The sequence below is a fragment of the Gorilla gorilla genome, chromosome 12 (assembly GCF_029281585.2).
Source record: "Gorilla gorilla gorilla isolate KB3781 chromosome 12, NHGRI_mGorGor1-v2.1_pri, whole genome shotgun sequence".
NCBI classification, from domain to species: domain Eukaryota; kingdom Metazoa; phylum Chordata; class Mammalia; order Primates; family Hominidae; genus Gorilla; species Gorilla gorilla.
The window spans coordinates 137,680,001-137,697,621 of record NC_073236.2 but is presented as its reverse complement, the minus strand read 5'-3'; the positions used below and the strand labels follow the sequence as shown (position 1 = coordinate 137,697,621).

At 42.2% G+C, this 17,621-nt stretch overlaps 1 protein-coding gene across 19 annotated transcripts in view; it reads right to left on the bottom strand.

The window, feature by feature from the left end:
- Nucleotides 1-17,621, bottom strand: part of MYT1L (myelin transcription factor 1 like) — a 539,395-nt gene that overhangs the window by 483,103 nt on the left and 38,671 nt on the right. For all 19 annotated transcript variants that reach the window (XM_031006771.3, XM_055378700.2, XM_055378703.2 and 16 more), the window contains exon 2: nt 9,586-9,685. The gene's annotated coding sequence lies outside the window, so the exon portion shown is untranslated. The remainder of the gene's footprint in view (nt 1-9,585; nt 9,686-17,621) is intronic.

The following is a 17,621-nucleotide window of genomic DNA, read 5'->3' as shown; positions in this document are numbered from 1 at the left end:
GTGGGGACCACAGCTGGAGAGTGCTGGTGGTTGGATGTCACCTTGGGCAGACACTGAGCCAGGTCTTGGAGGATAAATGGGTAGACATGTTTGTTTGGAAAGAAATTTCAAGAAAATATAATAATAAAATGTGTGTGTGTGTGTGTGTGCATGCCTGTTATAGCAGTCATGTGAAAACAAACTGCATGTGAGACTATCACATCGCTGGGGCCATTCTGGGCAGGGCCTTCATCTAAAAGTATTGGTCGAACCTAAAATGATGAAGCTAATACCTTAAAATCTGTTCAGTGTTCTGTGGTTTCAGCACTAGGTGCTGCTTCTGGTCATGGGATGTCAGAAATCAGCCTACCTATATATGACATGCTGAGCCCCAGTGCCCCCAGTTGGGCAATTTGGATGCTGTTGAATGAGAAGAACAAAACCAGGGAGGGAAAGTGGTTTCCTAGAGGTCGTATCGCGCCTAGTGTGAGCTCAGGCCAGTGTGCTGCATCCTGCCCTAAGTTGCCTCTTTAAAACACCAGCTCCTGCTCTGAGAGGTCTTCTCTACCTCGTCCATGGAATGTGAGCATCACTTTCTTTTCATTTCAATATGTACCGTGAAAACTTTCCACATATACACTGAGCATGCTTCCTGTTGCTGCCAAGATACACTTCAATGAACTTTGCATGGGTTGATGTCTTCCCAGCCTCATGTCAGCCCATCTTTCCACCTTAACCTTCCACACATAACCAACCTATTCTTTCACACCTCCACGCCTTGTTCTTGTCCTCAAGAGAAAGTCCCAGCCAACCTCCTCTGCCTGGGAAAGGCCTATGTATTCTTCAGTGTCATTCCCAAATGAGATCGACCTCCACCTTGCCCCAGCGGCTTTCTCCTCTCTGCCTGAAAAACTACCCTGCCTCGTGTTTGTTGCTTTATGGAGTTGTGTTTTTTATTCGTCTGTTGTGTTTCTTGGTGGAACGTGAGCATTCAGAGCTCTGTGCCTGGACCACCAGATACAGCGGTGTATGAGTAATAGGTCCTCAGGGACCCTGTGAAGTCAAACAATGTTACAGGCTTCCTTTCAAAGGAGTGAACCTTTTTGCTAGGTAAGGTACGTACACTGCAGAGACTATGCTCTGAAAGCTGGGTGTACACCCTTGCGTGTCTGTGTGGTGCCTTCACATATTTCTCAGGGCCTGCCCCCTGCACGGCCCTGAGCAGACCAGTCCTCGCTCAACCAGGACCACGACAGCTTGTTACGGGATATTGAGGTTTCTCGATTCTGCCTATCAGAATTATTTAACTCATTGGGATGTGGATCAGACAGTTCTTTAAAATGTTACAAATATGTCAGTTAATTCATAAAGTCCTTTTACAACCGCACAAAGAAATGGTTTCAGGAATCCAAGGCTGGGGAACGGGGAGGGCTATAGGGAACCGGGAAGACTCCAGTTATTTGTTTGGGTTTGTTAGTTTCCACTTCACCTTGGTCCTCCTGACATCTTCCTGCTCTGCAAGCTCTAAGGCTGGTTGTCATATGCAACGATGGTGTTAGCAACCAAGCCACCGAAAAGCAGCTTGGGGAGGCTGAATTCACATTACCATGCCTTCATTTTAGACTGAGGGCCCCTTGAATCTCACCCTCTCTGCAGGTGCATACAAGACTGTCCTCTCCATTTCCCATTTGCCCGCTTTCTACCTCCTCCTCATGATTCTCTCTTGCCTCCATATCAGATGCTGGAGCCTGTTACTCCACACCCCCCTGGAAGCCCTCATGGGCCTGTGCATCCAAAGGAACACTCCTGCCCCCAGAGCCCATGGTGCTTGACCACGGCACCACGCATGTGCGATTTCTGTTTGCCTTTACTTCACCTGCTAAATTCCGATTGAATCTTTTTCTTTTTTTCTCTTTTTCTTTTTTTGAGACAGAGTCTCAGTCTGTTGGCCAGGCTGGATTGCAGTGGCGCGATCTTAGCTCACTGCAACCTCCACCTCCCTTGTTCACACCATTCTCCTGCCTCAGTCACTCAAGTAGCTGGGACCACAGGCACCCGCCACCACGCCTGGCTAATTTTTTTTGTATTTTTTTAGTAGAGATGGGGTTTATGTTCTCTATCTCCTGACCTCATGATCCATTTGCCTCGGCCTCCCAAAGTGCTGGGATTACAGGCGTGAGCCACCTTGCCTGGCCCCGATTGATTCTTAATTTTCCAAAATGCTCCATCTTTACTCATCTTTTCACCCTTCATACCCAACGGTGATTTGTACAAAGCATTTGCTCAAGGGTGACCTTGTGGAAAACCACTTCTGTTGCCTCCCATCAAGTAATGGATGACAGGGTCCCACGGGTGGACAGGTTGTCCCATACGGGAGGGAAGGGAACAGACTGCACACAGGTGCATCATGGCCAGAACAGAGGGAACAGTCAAAACCCACAGTTACATACATGCTCATGTTTCCACAGCCTTCACTGTGTTTATCAGTGAAAATGGATTCTTTAGAAAATAAAGTTGTCCAGAGTCCTGGGACTGGTTATTTTCCTGTAATAGGGATGAGTTAGAATTTAAATAGTGTGGAAAAGAAATAATTACAGGATTAAGCAGCTATAAAGTTACTGCCCTTCAGGTGTTATGTAAAGGTAAACTACAAATGGTCATGTAACAATTGTAATTATAGAAAAAAATGGGGTTGTATACCCTTTGCAGCAGAATAAAAAAGAAAGAAAAAATACCCATGATACAGCCAGTGTTATGGCTAAGCTACCTAATCAATTAACATACCTTAATTTGAAGAAAAAAAACTATAGTATATTCATAGCAAAATTTGAAACAATAATTTCTTTTAATATCTTTAGAAATCCATCCAATGTTACAAGTGACAGAAAAGTCAGCATTAAGTTATTTCTGCTTTTGGTTGCAAAATAGAAAAGGTAATTATTAATTCCAAAACACTTTTCATATACAAAATTAGACTTCTTTTCCTATATAACAACTGTCAATCTAAGAAATTTAAAGCGGAAAGTAAAAATAAAAGCTTTTACTTTTATGAGTTGATGGTAGTGGCCATATGTGTGCTGTGTACGAGGCACTAATGGGTGGCCTACATGTGTTGTGTATATGTAACGTGTGACACACAGCAACTCATGTGATCTCCACAATGATTCCAAGAGGTCCAGGCTACTATTATCCTCATTTTGCAGAAAATGAAACTGAGAGGCAGAGAGGAAAATTTACCCTCAGACTTTCAAACATAGAAAGCTGGATTTATTTCCTTCCAGTCTGGTATAGGGATCCCTCCTCTGTCACTGTTATGCAACTTTGCATTTATTGAAACTTTTAAGTATGGAGAATTATAAAGAGACACAAAATTTTAAAGAGTATAATAAGTCCATATACCCATCAGTTACAAAAATGTGATTTGGCCACTGTCGCTTATCTAGACCTCCATTTGATAACCATTTCTATATTATTTTGAAGAACATTCCAGAAATCATATAATTTTGCCTACAAAAGTTTCAGTGTGCATATCTAACATATTAGAACTTTATTTTTAAACACAGGCAGGACACTATTAACATACTTAAGAAATCAACAGTAATTATGTAATATCATGTAGATGTTTTAAATAGTTGATGCTTTAAACTTCAGGGGTAAATTTAATGTATAAAGTTATATTTTTCCCGGCTATATTTTAATACCATGTATTTCTTCTTAAGGGAAACAGTAGGACAGTGGTGAACTATGAAGGGATAAAGTGTCCCCTTGAGCGCAAGGCCACATCACCTAAAGGAAAGATGAACACAACACAGGAACTTACCAAGAACAAAAGGCCCCTTTCTTTCTCTTGTTGTAACTTCTTAACCACGCTTTCCCTTGCCCAGCTCTGGGAGGCACCTTCACTAGGGCTCTGCACTCCCCTCCCCACGAGCCTGTGTCTCTGAGATGCAGAAAGCACCTGGGAGGCCCTGGACCATCTCTGCTATTATCTTTCACCCCAAACTACTTAAGAGGATTATTAAAATAAAAGGAGAGCTCTCCTCAATGGATCTTTGTTTTCAGATATTTACCATTTCTTAGTGTCTTAAGAGTTGTGATGCTGTAAGGCCACTATGAAGTTCTGGGTACAGAGGACAAAACTCCCTTGGTTTTATGGTTTAAGATTGTATACAGGCTAATAGTATCTACTTTTCCTATATTTCAAGGCTATGCCTGATTGTGATGATAGTTCAAAGTATGGAGGACAATAATGCCTTCTTACATATCAAAGAATTATTATAATGATTCAGCCATTCAACATGGAAGAGGAAGAAGGAGAACAAGAAGAGGAGAAGGAGGAAGAGGGAAAGGTGGAGGAGGGAAGGGAAGGGAAGGGGAGGGGAGGGAAAAAGAGAGGTGGAGTCCAGGAGGAAGGAAGAAAACAATGGAGTAAGAAGAGAGAAAGAAGGAGGGAAGGAGGAAGGAGAGAGGGAAAGAGAAGAAGGAATGAAGGAAGGAAGGAAGGAAGGAAGGAAGGAATCAAGATTATCCCTCAAATGTCAACCAACACCTGTTCCATGCCCAGGTTGCTTTTCCCTCTCAGTTCAGCTTTTTACCTTCAAGTTTGTTGGCCAGGTAGTTTCGGGTTGAGCGACAGCCTTCAAGGTATTTCCATTTTGCCATTCTATGTTCATAAGGGTTTTTAATGTATACCCTCAAGCGGGCAACACTGCACACTGGGATTTTCTTTCACTAGCTTCTTCTAATCAAAGAATGTAAACTAGGAAAGGTAGGAAGCTGTTGTTAGCAGACAGCACTTACTTGATTTATCTATTTAAGAAGCAGGATGAGGCGGGCGGATCACGAGGTCAGGAGATCGAGACCATCCTGGCTAACACGGTGAAACCCTGTCTCTACTAAAAATACAAAAAATTAGCCGGGCGTGGTAGTGGGCGCCTGTAGTCCCAGCTACTCGGGAGGCTGAGGCAGGAGAATGGCGTGAACCCGGGAGGTGGAGCTTGCAGTGAGCCGAGATCGCGCCACTGCACTCCAGCCTGGGCGACAAAGCAAGACTCCGTCTCAAAAAAAAAAAAAAAAAAAAAAAAAAAAAAAAAAAAAAGAAGCAGGACAAGTACATGGCATATGGCATAAAGTCAAGGATGGGGTAAGAGGTAAATGAAACAAAAGCTTTGATGTAGAAAAATTATGTGGAATTTCAAATAGATGGATATAAGAAGTAGTAAAAACATGTATCAGAAAAGGAGGAAATAAAGAAATAAACTATAAGTGTCATCAGTCAGAAAACATTAAAGTAAAAATTAAGAAAATTTGTATGAGCAACAAAATTCATTTGTGGACTAAAGTAGAAAGTGTTAGATTTTCTGAGAAGTTTTTCTTCCCATAAGGAGGATTTCAAACATATACTATTCCTGCTTATATGATGTCAAATTAGGTCATTTTAATGAATTCACCACAAAATACTAGTTAGGCATTGCATACATGCCCTGGTTGTATGGTTCACAGCTTTATGCATTGTTGATTTGTTGCCATTGCTTTAGTTTCTTGCATATCAAAGTTGCCTTGGTAATAGGCATTATCTCCAAGACAACCAAGTGAACCAACTCCAAGAAACTATTTGGAGTGAAAAATTTGGAAGAGTAAAGGCGTTCACCTGCCCATTCCATATAAGACAGAAATCAGGAGCTGAGACTATGGGATGCCTTTTAAACCGAACTAAACTTCTTCTATCCGCCCTTGTGCACATTACATAACACTCTGCCTCAGGTCTCTCCTGCCGAGAATGGGGATGATAATGTTTCCTTCCTTAGTGTTATTTTAAGGAGGAAGTCAGGTAACACACGTCAACTTCGTAGGACACGGCTGCAGTGCAGCAGTCTGTGCAGGGTGGCCACGCGCATGCAGCATTGCAGCAGGGTCAGACCCCATCAGGAGGTGGAGAGGAAGCTTCAACCAAACAAACCATAACCTGAGAGGCATCCAGAGCTCTGTGATTTAAAACCCAGAACACCAAGCACAAAATTTCATCCTAAAATATTGTGGTTTAAGTCTCCTCAAAGATTTCTAATTCCTTCATTTAACTGATGAAGTGACTGAGGCTTAGAAAAGGCTGGTGGCTTGCCTCGGTGTGGCCATAGGGGACACACTAGGTTTTCCAGCTTTTGATGAGGGTTTGTTTTATACCAAATGTACACAACCGTGGTGATATGGTTTGGCTGTGTCCCCACCCAAATCTCATCTTGAATTGTAGTTCCCATAATCCCCACATGTTGTGGGATGGACCCAGTGGGAGGTAATTGAATCATGGGGGTGGTTACCCCACGCCGTTCTCATGTTAGCAAGTAAATTCTCATGAGATCTGATGGTTTTATCAGGGGCTTTCCCTGCTTTGCTCAGCACTTCTCCTTCCTGTGAAGAAGATGCCTTTCTTCAGCTTTGCCTTCTGCCATGATTGCAAGTTTCCTGAGGCCTCCCAAGCCATGCAGAACTGTGAGTCAATTAAACCTCTTTTCTTTATAAATCATCGGGTATTTCTTCATGGCAGTGTGAGAATGAATTAATACACGTGGCATGACTTTTCATGTCATAACTAGTAATAGTGTGGGGCAAATGACTTTTGTTTTCTTTTTAATATAATTGTTGTGTAATATGTACAGAAGTGGGAAGAGTAAATGCTTGTGTCTTCCTGATTGATTGTAAAATTCTTTCCAACTAGCTTATGTAAGTGGTCAACGACTGAGGCCAAAATGTATTGCTTTATAGAGATTTAGCAGACTTATATTAATGATCCAATTTCCTTGAATGGCGTGAACTTGTTAACTTGTGTATTTAGAAAAACAATAATCAAATATTGAAAATACTGTCATATGAAATAGAAATTAGCCCATAGAACCTAGAACATGTTCTGAACATAGTAGATCATTAAAATATATCCATTAAAATGAATTGAATTAGACATAGTCTGTATCTCTCCAGAGGCTGAAAGTAAGAACAACAGGTGCCTATTATAAAACTGAATAATATGCAAACCCTTGACACAATCCAACAATGGAATGAGTTGCCTTGTTGAGTTGTAAGCTATCCATTCCTGGAAATATTCAAGAAGCAATAAAAAGGCTACTTTTTAGGGGTAGGTGGCATGGGGGCAGAAATGTTTCTGTAGTGCACTCTGCAGTTTAGTATAACGAACACAATCCCAGCTTTCTTTAATGGTAGTGGATCTCGAAATTCTCAGAGTTACACATCAGAAACAATAATGGTCACTATATTAAATTGCTCATACTGAGATCTTATTTTTAAAGTAAATGTATTGTAATGCTTTTCACACCATGTATCAGAGACTCAATATAAGCGTGGATTCTGCAACTGAAAGGTGGACTTCTCAAAAGCTGGATCATGTTCTATCATTTACGTATCACCACTGCCTCACACAGTGTATTGTACATAGTAGGCACTTCATACATTGATTTAATATATGAACAAAAGAACAAGCGTCAGATTTTTAACTGAGTTTATGAAAATTTAGAAGATATTTTGAAATACATTTTTAGCCTTTACAAAACTAAATTTGTGCTATGAGATTAGTTTTTTCTTAAGGTTGAATTTATGAATTTATGACACTGCTATGTGTAATGGCAGACCATTCAAACATTGGATGGTTAGCTGTGTTTTCAATAGCAGAGAACATGCAGTGATAGGACCACACATAAAACGAAGCAGGATTGTAAAGAAAATGCCCTTCTCAAAAGCCTCAAAATGTATATAGTCTTGAATCAAGCAATTCTACTGTGAATTTATCTTAAGAAAATCATTAACAGTGTGAAAGCTTTTAGGTAAAGAATGGTTATTAAAACCATGTTTATAAGGCAAAATTTTAAAAATCCAACTTATGAAATTACAATAGAGAATTGATGAAGTATATTTCAGTATATTCATAAAGTAGAATGCTAGATGAGGTAATAGAATAAAATAAGGTAACAGAAAATTAGTTCTTCAGGCTAGGCATAGTGGTTCACACCTGTAATCCCAGCACTTTGGGAAACTGAGGTGGGCGGACCACTTGAGGTCAGGAGTTGGAGACCAGCCTGGCCAACATGGTGAAACCCCGTCTTTACTAAAAATAGAAAAATTAGCCAGGTGTGGTGGCATGTGCCAGTAACCCTAGCTACTTGGGAGGCTGAGGCAGGAGAATACCTTGAACCCCGAAGGGAGAGGTTATGGTGAGCCAAGATTGTGCCACTGCACTCCAGCCTGGGTGACAGAGCCAGACTCCATCCCCCCCAACAAAAAAAGTAGTTCTTCATACAGAAAGATACATACGATGCATAAAGGGAAAAAGGAGTAAAGAACAAATGGCACAGTTTGATCCATGTTAATTTAAAATCTTTTTGAAGACTGTCAAAGAAGTCAGTCTTGAAGAATTTTAAACCAACATACTAACGGTGGTTGTCACTGAATTTTTGAATTTCCAGTGCTTTAAAAAATTATATTATCTATTATTTTAATATTCTAATTTTTCTACAATGGACATACACTAATTATGTAAAGAAAACAGAAGTTTAAAAACTTGGTCTCTCTGGCAGTTTGATGTTAATGCAAAGAACGACATTGAGAGGATAAGTTTCTAAAGATATTGACACCAAAAGTAAGAGAGTACAGAGATGATGCCTTGAAAAGTATAATTTTTGAACCATTAAAAATTAGTTGTGTAGCAAATAGAGGACATTGGGTTCAACAGATTGGTTTATTTCTCAGTCTTGCTGGAAATTAAATTTGTAGCACTTCTCAATTCCACCCACTCATAATTGGAAGAGAAAGTGAAGGCCACAGAAGCTGAGAGTCTGCTTCAAAGTCCCCAGGCAGTAAGGGCTGCTCAGACCTCGAACCTACACGTGGTCAGGCAATGCTACTCTTTCATGCAGCTGAAAATTTACACGGTTATGTCCAAGACAGATTTCAAAAGGGATACAAATGATTCCCAAGGATGTGCGTCTATGGAAAAAGGAAACTACAGGCTCAAAATGGGGCTCTGATTGGAAGTAAGCTCTGAAGTCCGTGCACCTCTGGCTACCTGTCCGACCTCCCTCTGCCTCAGTTTCCTCATGTCTACAAGGGATGGTGGCAACTTTCTTACAGGGTACTCAAGGGCTTCAAGAGAGCCAGCCATGTCTACAATGTGGCCTCACACAAAGCAGGCACTCAGGCTAAAGTGAAGGAGTAGGAGTGGGAGGAGTTTGAAATTCAGAAAACACCACGTAAGTATAACGAGAAGAATTAGGAAATTAAACATAACTATATGTTTTTGGGTCAAGTTCTCTGCTTGGTTCAGTTCATTTATGAAATATTTAGATTATAGGTGATGCTTTCATCAGTATAAAGATATAAGAAAAAGTAATAGTTGATGTATGAATTTAACATGTATATGTAATTGACTAGACAATGGCATACAACTGAAGCACGTAAGCATTAAAAACAGCAAGAAATAACTGGTGCAAAAGAACCCAGTTGCCCGAATTCTAAATCAGTCATTGCCTTGTGAGTTCTGCTTGTTTTCAGGTACCTCCTTTACATTCCTAATACAACGGTAAGGTCCCATTGCAATTCACATACCACACGCTGTGATCCCTCAAATGTCAACGTGGATTGGACAAACGTCCAGGCAACAGCCGCACGCACCTCGTCCTTGGCTACAGCCTCCGCATGATCCGCCCTGCATGTAAGAGAAGAGGAAGAAATGGTTAATGGAACTGGGACTCTTTTCTCTCGAGTTAATGGGAATGGATAGTTTCCCTGCATCTTGAGCTATTCTCATTAAAGTATTGAAGGCCCTACACACACACAGACACACTTGCTGAAATTTATCTAAGGAGTGGTCTCGGAGTTAGACACTCCTACTGTATCTCCTCAAAATTGTAATTTTTTTTTTTTTGAGACAGAGTCTTGCTCTGTCACCAGGCTGGAGTGCAGTGGCAGGATCTTGGCTCACTGGAACCTCCGTCTCCCGGGTTCAAGCGATTCTCCTGCCCCAGCCTCCCAAGTAGCTGGCACTACAGGCATGCACCACCACGCCCAGCTGATTTTTTATATTTTAGTAGAGATGGGGTTTCACCATGTGCTATGTTGGACAGGGGTCAGGGTGGTCTTGATCTCCTGACCTCGTGATCCGCCCACCTTAGCCTCCCAAAGTGCTGGGATTACAGGTGTGAGCCACTGTGCCCGGCCAAAGTTGTACTTCTTTTAAAATAAAAGTCTGTCCTTTAATAAAAATGAAAGAACAAGGTCAGTTGTGTGAAACTTGAGAGAGTCCCTAGGTCTCCGTCCTCCCTACAAAGTCTTCTAACCCGGGGAGATGAGCTGGAGGTGAGCTCCATGCCCAAAAGGCTGCTTGTCAGGCAGTGATTGCAGTTGCAAGAGAAGGTTCTGGACTTAGGGGGTGCATCGCGAATTGCATTATGGCAATGTATGCAGGTTCAATAGGGACCTCAAACGCAGCTTGCCTATCTAAGGCCATATCAGGACAAATGCCACAATGAAAAATAAGAGGTGTTTAAAAAATAGAAGTAAAGAAACATGCACAGACCAGGAAGTTTCCCATATTTCCTATTTCCTAGGTTCACTTGGAAAACTGGGGTGGTGGAAGAAAAGGACAATAATTCCTTTGGAACATTAATTCAACTTTTTCTACCCACTAACCATATTCGTTCCAATTTTAGCAGTTCTGTGGGAGGAAAAATGAAACATGAAATTCTTCTATGCTTTCAACTTTGCATATCTCTTTACCTCTACCTGGAATGCCCTCCCCTTTCTGGGTCTTCCCAATTCTGCCTAGAAGCCACACTTTCTATTTTGTGACACGTTCCTGGTGACAGAGGAGCAGGGATCTTCATGGTAAGAGCAGCACACATGTCAACCACTCCCATTTCCGAGTATCCAGCTGAGAAGCTACACACTAGGTCAGACACTGCAGATTCAGTATCTCTCTTAATCCTCAAAGTTGGCATCATTATTTCCCTGTACATTGGCTCAAGATGCTGCCTAACCCCTGGAGACAGAGCTAGAGCATGTCTAGCAGGGGTTCAAAACCAGCTCTTCCCAACTCGAGGGTGCTTTCTGCTGCTGCAGGCTAGCCTCCAGTTTCTCAGACCCTCCAATCAATCCTCCAATTCTTTGTTCTTCATTCTTCTTCTTCTTCTTCCCTTTTTTTTTTTGTGAGATGGACTCTCACTCTGTCACCCAGGCTGGAGTGCAGTGGCGTGATCTAAGCTCACTGCAACCTCTGCCTTCCAGGTTCAAGTGATACTCCTGCCTCAGCCTCGTGAGTAGCTAGGAATACTGGTGTGTGCCACCACCCCTGGCTAATTTTTGTATTTTTAGTAGAGACGGGGTTTCACCATGTTGGTCAGGCTGGTCTCGAACTCCTGACCTCGTGATCCACCCACCTCGGCCTCCCAATGTGCTGGGATTACAGGCATGGGATTACCACCCCCGGCCTGTTCTTCATTCTTCTAAAAGGAAGCATTGAGCATTTGTGACATGCTTTGGCTCACACACAGAAACTTTCTCTTTTGCAGATAGAATTGATGACTCTTCCAGGACAATGTCATTCATTACTAAAATGTGGAGGGCATCTTAGATCATTTAAAATCAAATGAAATATATGTACACTTTTAAAAGAAGTAATGCAGATAATCAAGTTTCGAATGATTTCTAACAAATTGAAAAAAATAAAACATAGAACCCATTAGTAAACTTTTACGAGAATGTCTGGTCTTGGGATTTTACTTTATAACTGAAAATGATAATAAATTTAGTTTCTACTCGGGTTAAAGTGGACTTGCCTATTGCGAGTCAATAATAAATGGTCTAATGAGTTTAAGCGGCCTCACATGGTTTGCTACACTTGGGCACAGCAGGAGAGATCATCTGTGGTCAAGGGTGCCAGCAACACATCTACCTAAAGCACCAGGCATTGGCTTTGGAGAACTATGCCAGGACACAGCGGGCTTCCCTCCCCACCCACCTGCACTTGAAATGCCACCTGCAGAAGGCGGGAAGGGTGCGCGAATCACGAAGGCGGGGAGTGGAAGAGACTTAGTGTCAAAGCAATGTCGCTAGGTTCTATTTCCCATTCTGTTATCATCACCTAAGAGAGGGAGACACAGATACACACACACACACACACAGACACACACACACACAGATTTCATCTAAAATTGCCGTTGCTTTGAGGCCAAGGCGGGTGGATCACCTGAGGTCGGGAGTTCGGACCAGTCTGACCAACATGGAGAAACCCCGTCTCTACTAAAAGTAGAAAATTAGCCAGACGTGGTGGTGCATGCCTGTAATACCAGCTACTCCGGAGGCTGAGGCAGGAGAATAGCTTGAACCTGGGAGGCAGAGGTTGCGTGAGCAGAGGTCGTGCCTTTGCACTCCAACCTGGGCAACAAGAGCGAAACTCCGCCTGAAAAAAAAAAGTATTTGAATCCTTTTTAAAAATTCAGATAATCCTCAAGGAGCTTACAAGACTTTAGGTATTAAATTTTTAAGTGTTGAAAAAAATTGACTAGACGAAGTTATTTAATGTCAGGACCATTATCTTTCAAACATTTTGTTAAGCATCGCCAGCATCCTGGTGCAAACTTCTGGACGTAAGACCTGTTCAAACACTCAAAAGTAAGTGATTTACAGAAAATCAGCTAGCATGAGTCAGTCCCAGTCTTTTTTAAAAAATAAATTGTTGAAAAAAATATAAATACTGTATTTACTGAAGATGGGAAAGTGGCAATTTCAGGAGCACAGAGTGACTTTCTCATTTGCAAAATGAGGATAATGGATTAGATCATCTTTAAGACTCTCCTTTTGACCTCTGAATTCCAGCTTTATTTCTCAGTAAGAGCTTGGTCTTTTAAATTCATATGGATATTCTAGTTAATTAATAGTTATTTCATATAGTCTTTTAAACAAAGTTGTAGTTATTTCTGTGTGGATATCACCACGTTTTAGGCAGAAGAGAAGCACTTGCCTTGCCATGGAAATTGTAATAGCAATGAAACTCAAACTCTACTAAGCCCAACTAACTCTACAGCTCAGTTTGAAATTTGGAATTTAACCTACTGGAGATTTAAGTAGAGTAATAGCTAAACACAAGGCCTTACATTAAGAACTCTCTGGTGGGGTACACACATCATTCTAGAATATTTACTCTCCCCCTTTTTTGGCTTCTTCAGACAGACATCAGATTTATCCCTAGATAGGTCATCTGGTCTCATTTCCTGACACACTCTAGTTCATTTCTAGACACAGGGAAGATATATTTATAATGACCTAAAAGTAGGGACTATGTGCCAAGTACTGAATATGAATTGTCATTTAATCCTCACGACCAGGTAGATACAGGACAACATCAGTTTTACAGATCACAGAAATGAGGCCCTGGGAAGATACATCACTGGCCTAACATCACTTAGTTTGTCAGTAGTAGAGTTGGATTTGAATCCTGATCATCTAATTTCTCAGCAAGCGCTCTTAAATACCACACTCAAACCTCAATGCAATTAAAAGGAACTTTAAAAAAATGAGATCATCATATGCCTAGACAGAGCAAAGTATTGAGAAGAGCTGAGCAAAGTGTTTCTCATTATCTGGGTCCTCCATACCCAGGCAAAGAGCAGGGCGTGCACCAGCCTCATGTGCAGTTTACCTGGAAATGTGCCGTAAAGGTGAAATACACAAAAGATTTGGTCACAGCATGAAAACAATGTAAAATATCTCATTGATCATTGTGTATTGATTGCTTGTTGATATTATCATATTTAGGTTAGATAGCTATATTATTAAAATTAATTCCATCTGGTTCTTTTAATTATGTTTAACATTTACTGGAAAATGTAATATCACATATGTAATTCTTCCACTTGCATTATATTTATATTAGACAGTGCTGATCTAGAGTATCAGTTATCAGGTTAATTTTACAATGAGCTACACTTTGGAATTTTATCAGACTAGAGCCACATACACATGTTCAGCTTGAACACCTCCTTGCTAGAGAACAATATAACCCATTCAATTCAGCCTCAGGAATGCCAGGCTTATATTCTTCTTCAAATCGATAGCTTCTTAACTCAAAGTTACTTAATAATAAAAGTTATTTTCTCCAAGATAATTATCCTGTTAAAAATGTTCTACCCTTCAATATAAGCCACAGGCTTGCATGTTAAGTAGCTTTTCTGCAGGCTTCTGCAGCTCATGATGTCAGAGGTAGGTCAAGATTCCTTATCACCAAACGGAGCCCATGATGACACTTGTCTGGGCAGACAGAATCCTCCACTAACAGCAGAGTAAGACTGAAGACAACAGAGGGTGATGCCTGTCCCTTAACCCTGAGAAAATCCCAGTGGGTGGCCCTGCCTGGCTAAGGTGGGAATATCCTCTGTTAATCATACTGCCAGATACGCTGAAGTTTTATTGCATGTTGGCCAAAAAGCTTTCTTTAAATGCACTCAAGCTTACTTATTTATAATTTTTAGGCTTTTACGATTTTACCCCATCTTTCAAGCATACTAGTAGTATAGTGGTTCATACTCTTAATTAAAAACAATTTTTAATTTGCTGATTATCATTTTTTCAGGCCTGTCTAGTTTCATATAGTGAGCTAATTTTTACATATATCTTATAGAAAAGCTGGGCTTACATAAAAAATATCTGCAAATATGTCAGCATAAAGCAACAGCCTGTAGTAACAATAATGAAAAAACATAACAACCTGCAAATCGCTGTGTTCACTTGGACAGTCATCCTTCCATAAGATTGAAATAAGAAGAGCCCTTGTACCACTGCTTGATCTTCTGCAAACAAATGTAACTCCCCCTCACTGGTACCACCCACGGAATAAAAACAGGCTAAGTGGAATAGAACCAAAATCCTCTCTAACTGGGGTGAGAGCATGACTGATACTTTAAAGCATTTGATATCTGAGACATTAGGTGAGTTTCTTAGTATTGCCTGAAGAAATTATTTTAAGTGATTTAGATGTGGATCCAATTAATAGCCACAGTCATAAATCCCCAAACTCCAGCTCACCTGTGTCATGGCATAAACAGGGCTTCACTTCAGCACTGGCAGCAAGGGCAGGTTCCCAGGAGGCAGATCCCAGGAGATGGAGGAAGGAGAGGAGAGTGTGCTGAGAGGAAATGTGCTCCCTGGGGAAGACCTCCCCATAGCAGGGCTGGGATCCCCAGTGGGAGTCTGGGTATTTATGTTCTGACACTGGCCTTGGCAACTCAGCATTGCAACGCTGCCACATGAGCTTATGATGTCAGCCACACAGCAACAAATTGCAGGACACGGGCAGAGAAGCAGTAGAGAAAGTTAGAATTTCTAGATTCAAGTCTAGAACCTTGTCTTGGAACTGTGCTCTGTATATCTGAGGGCCCCATGGTCACCCCCAACCTCTGATGGAGCAAACGTTTATCTGCAAGGAGAGGGAGCTGGGGAAGGCCCAGAGCCCTGGCTTCCACTTCCATCTGAGGAGCGAGGCCTTCGTCTGCTTTCGTGTTTTAAAAGGTTCTTTATTTGCGCAAGTCTGAAGTCGCTGGATGACCTCATCTTGAAGACTAGTGTGCTGTGTGCTTTATCACATGCTATGTAATAGCAAGAACATGTTATACTCACACAGTTTGTATAATTAAAGGACTTACATTTTAAGGAAATACAACTCTGGTGTGGGTATAAAGATAACAATGAAGAAAAAGAGTCATTAAAACTTAATTGCTCATCACATGTGCCAGCCAAGTTTAAGAACTACAGGTTAAAATGACAGCATTCTGTTAGTGTCCATGCCCCCAGTCCACACATACACACACATGCTCTGACATACAGGCAGGAAAACAACATGGTTTAAAGATGTGGTTCCTGGACCTGGTTGCATATTGCAATTACCTGGGACCTTTGGAAAGGCACTGACCCCTGCCTGCAGGGACGCTGATCCAATTAGTCTGGGGTGAGGCCCAGGCATCAGTATTTTTTTCAAGGTCCCCTGGTGATCCTGATGTGCGGCCAGGGCTAAGAAACACTGGCTCAAAAGAAATGCCCAGAACTAGCAAAAGAATATCCAGATTTGAATTGCTATTCTGCTAGTTCTTAGCTGTATGAACCTCAAAACACAACCACTTCCTCCATTAGGTAAAGAGGAAAAAGGTAAAACATTGGCAACACCAGCCCACTCACCTTCTAGGGCCGTGATAAAACTCAATTTAGATTATGTAAGGGAAAGGCTAGGTAAAAAAATGAAACTCAGTATAAATTATGTTTTTACTTAAGGAATAACTCAGAGCAACATTAAATTCTCCTATGCTGAGAACCCTGAGACAAAGCACAGAAGCAGGGTAAGAAGCGAGAATGATGAAAAAAATCAGAAAAAAAGGGTTGTGATTCTGGGTTTTAGCTACAAAGCCACCGTACAGCCTTCCTGCCTCCTGACTATGAAACCAGTGATTTGTGATTTGAGCTTAAATCTCTTTATGATATAAAACGAAAATGTTCTGGGCTCAGGACAATTAGCTAGAGAAGCCCATGATTTTACAGGTTGGAGCTGGAACTGAAGCCCCATGCCTGCCCATGACTTCAGAAGAAGATTTAATCTACAGGCATTTACTCCCCGCGGAAATGGAAGAGGTGACTCTTGGGGATGGGAGGCAGGAGACTGGCCAACAGGAAAGTGTCCAGGTCTTTGTCCTGAAGAAGCTCATCACACAAACTGGAAGGTGAAAATCAAAAGCGACATATTTGCTAATGGGACAAACAAGAGGAAGCCGCTCCGTTCGAAGCAGACGGGGTGCGTGATGGGTTTTGAGTCCCGGCGCCCTGGCCTGTGTGGAAAGTCGGGTGCTGCACCGCGTACGCTAGGTGCGGTTGCAGGTGGACAGCAGCTTCCCTTGCCACGTGCAGCCGCCGAGCCAGCCTGGCTCCCCGACCCACGCACCCTGTGCCCCCAGGTGCCAATTCTTGCATTACAGGAGCCCACATGACCGGGTCTGAAAAGAACCTAAAAGTCACTGTCTCACAGAGTATTTGATAATTTTTAGTATTTCTATTCACAGCCTAGCTTTCTCTGGAGCATCTCACGAGACGTCAGAGTGCGATTCTAAGAGTGCAGAGGAGCGCTCGACAGCCCGCAGGTGCAGGGCGGGGCGGGTGGCTGTGCCCGGGCTGAGAGGAGCGGGTGGGGCCCGACTGCCCATCCAGGGCGCTGCTCTCTGAGCTTGGGCCTCAGCTGCGTGGGCTCTGCTTCCCTCTGTTGGTGTGGAGAGGGAAGGAAGGAATCTTCCCAGGCAAAAGGGTCAGCGAGCAGGGCAGGTGAAGGCTCTACTATCCTCAGATGCAAGAATTCCTGCAGAGTGACTGGGGGCGGGCGCAGGGGCCTGCAGCTCTGGGGTCCGTGGCTCAGGAAAGACTGAAGGCTGCCCTGCTCAGCCTCTCCTGAAGCTGAGTCGGTGCCGCTCAGGCCAGCCTGCCCCCTCCTTGGTTTGGGATAGCAATTCTATTCCCAAACGTTACATGAAAACAAACCTGAAATTGGAGAAAAAGTCCTTGTGAAATGCACAAAAGACTTACGGTTGGCTATGGAAAGAACTGTTGGGAAAATT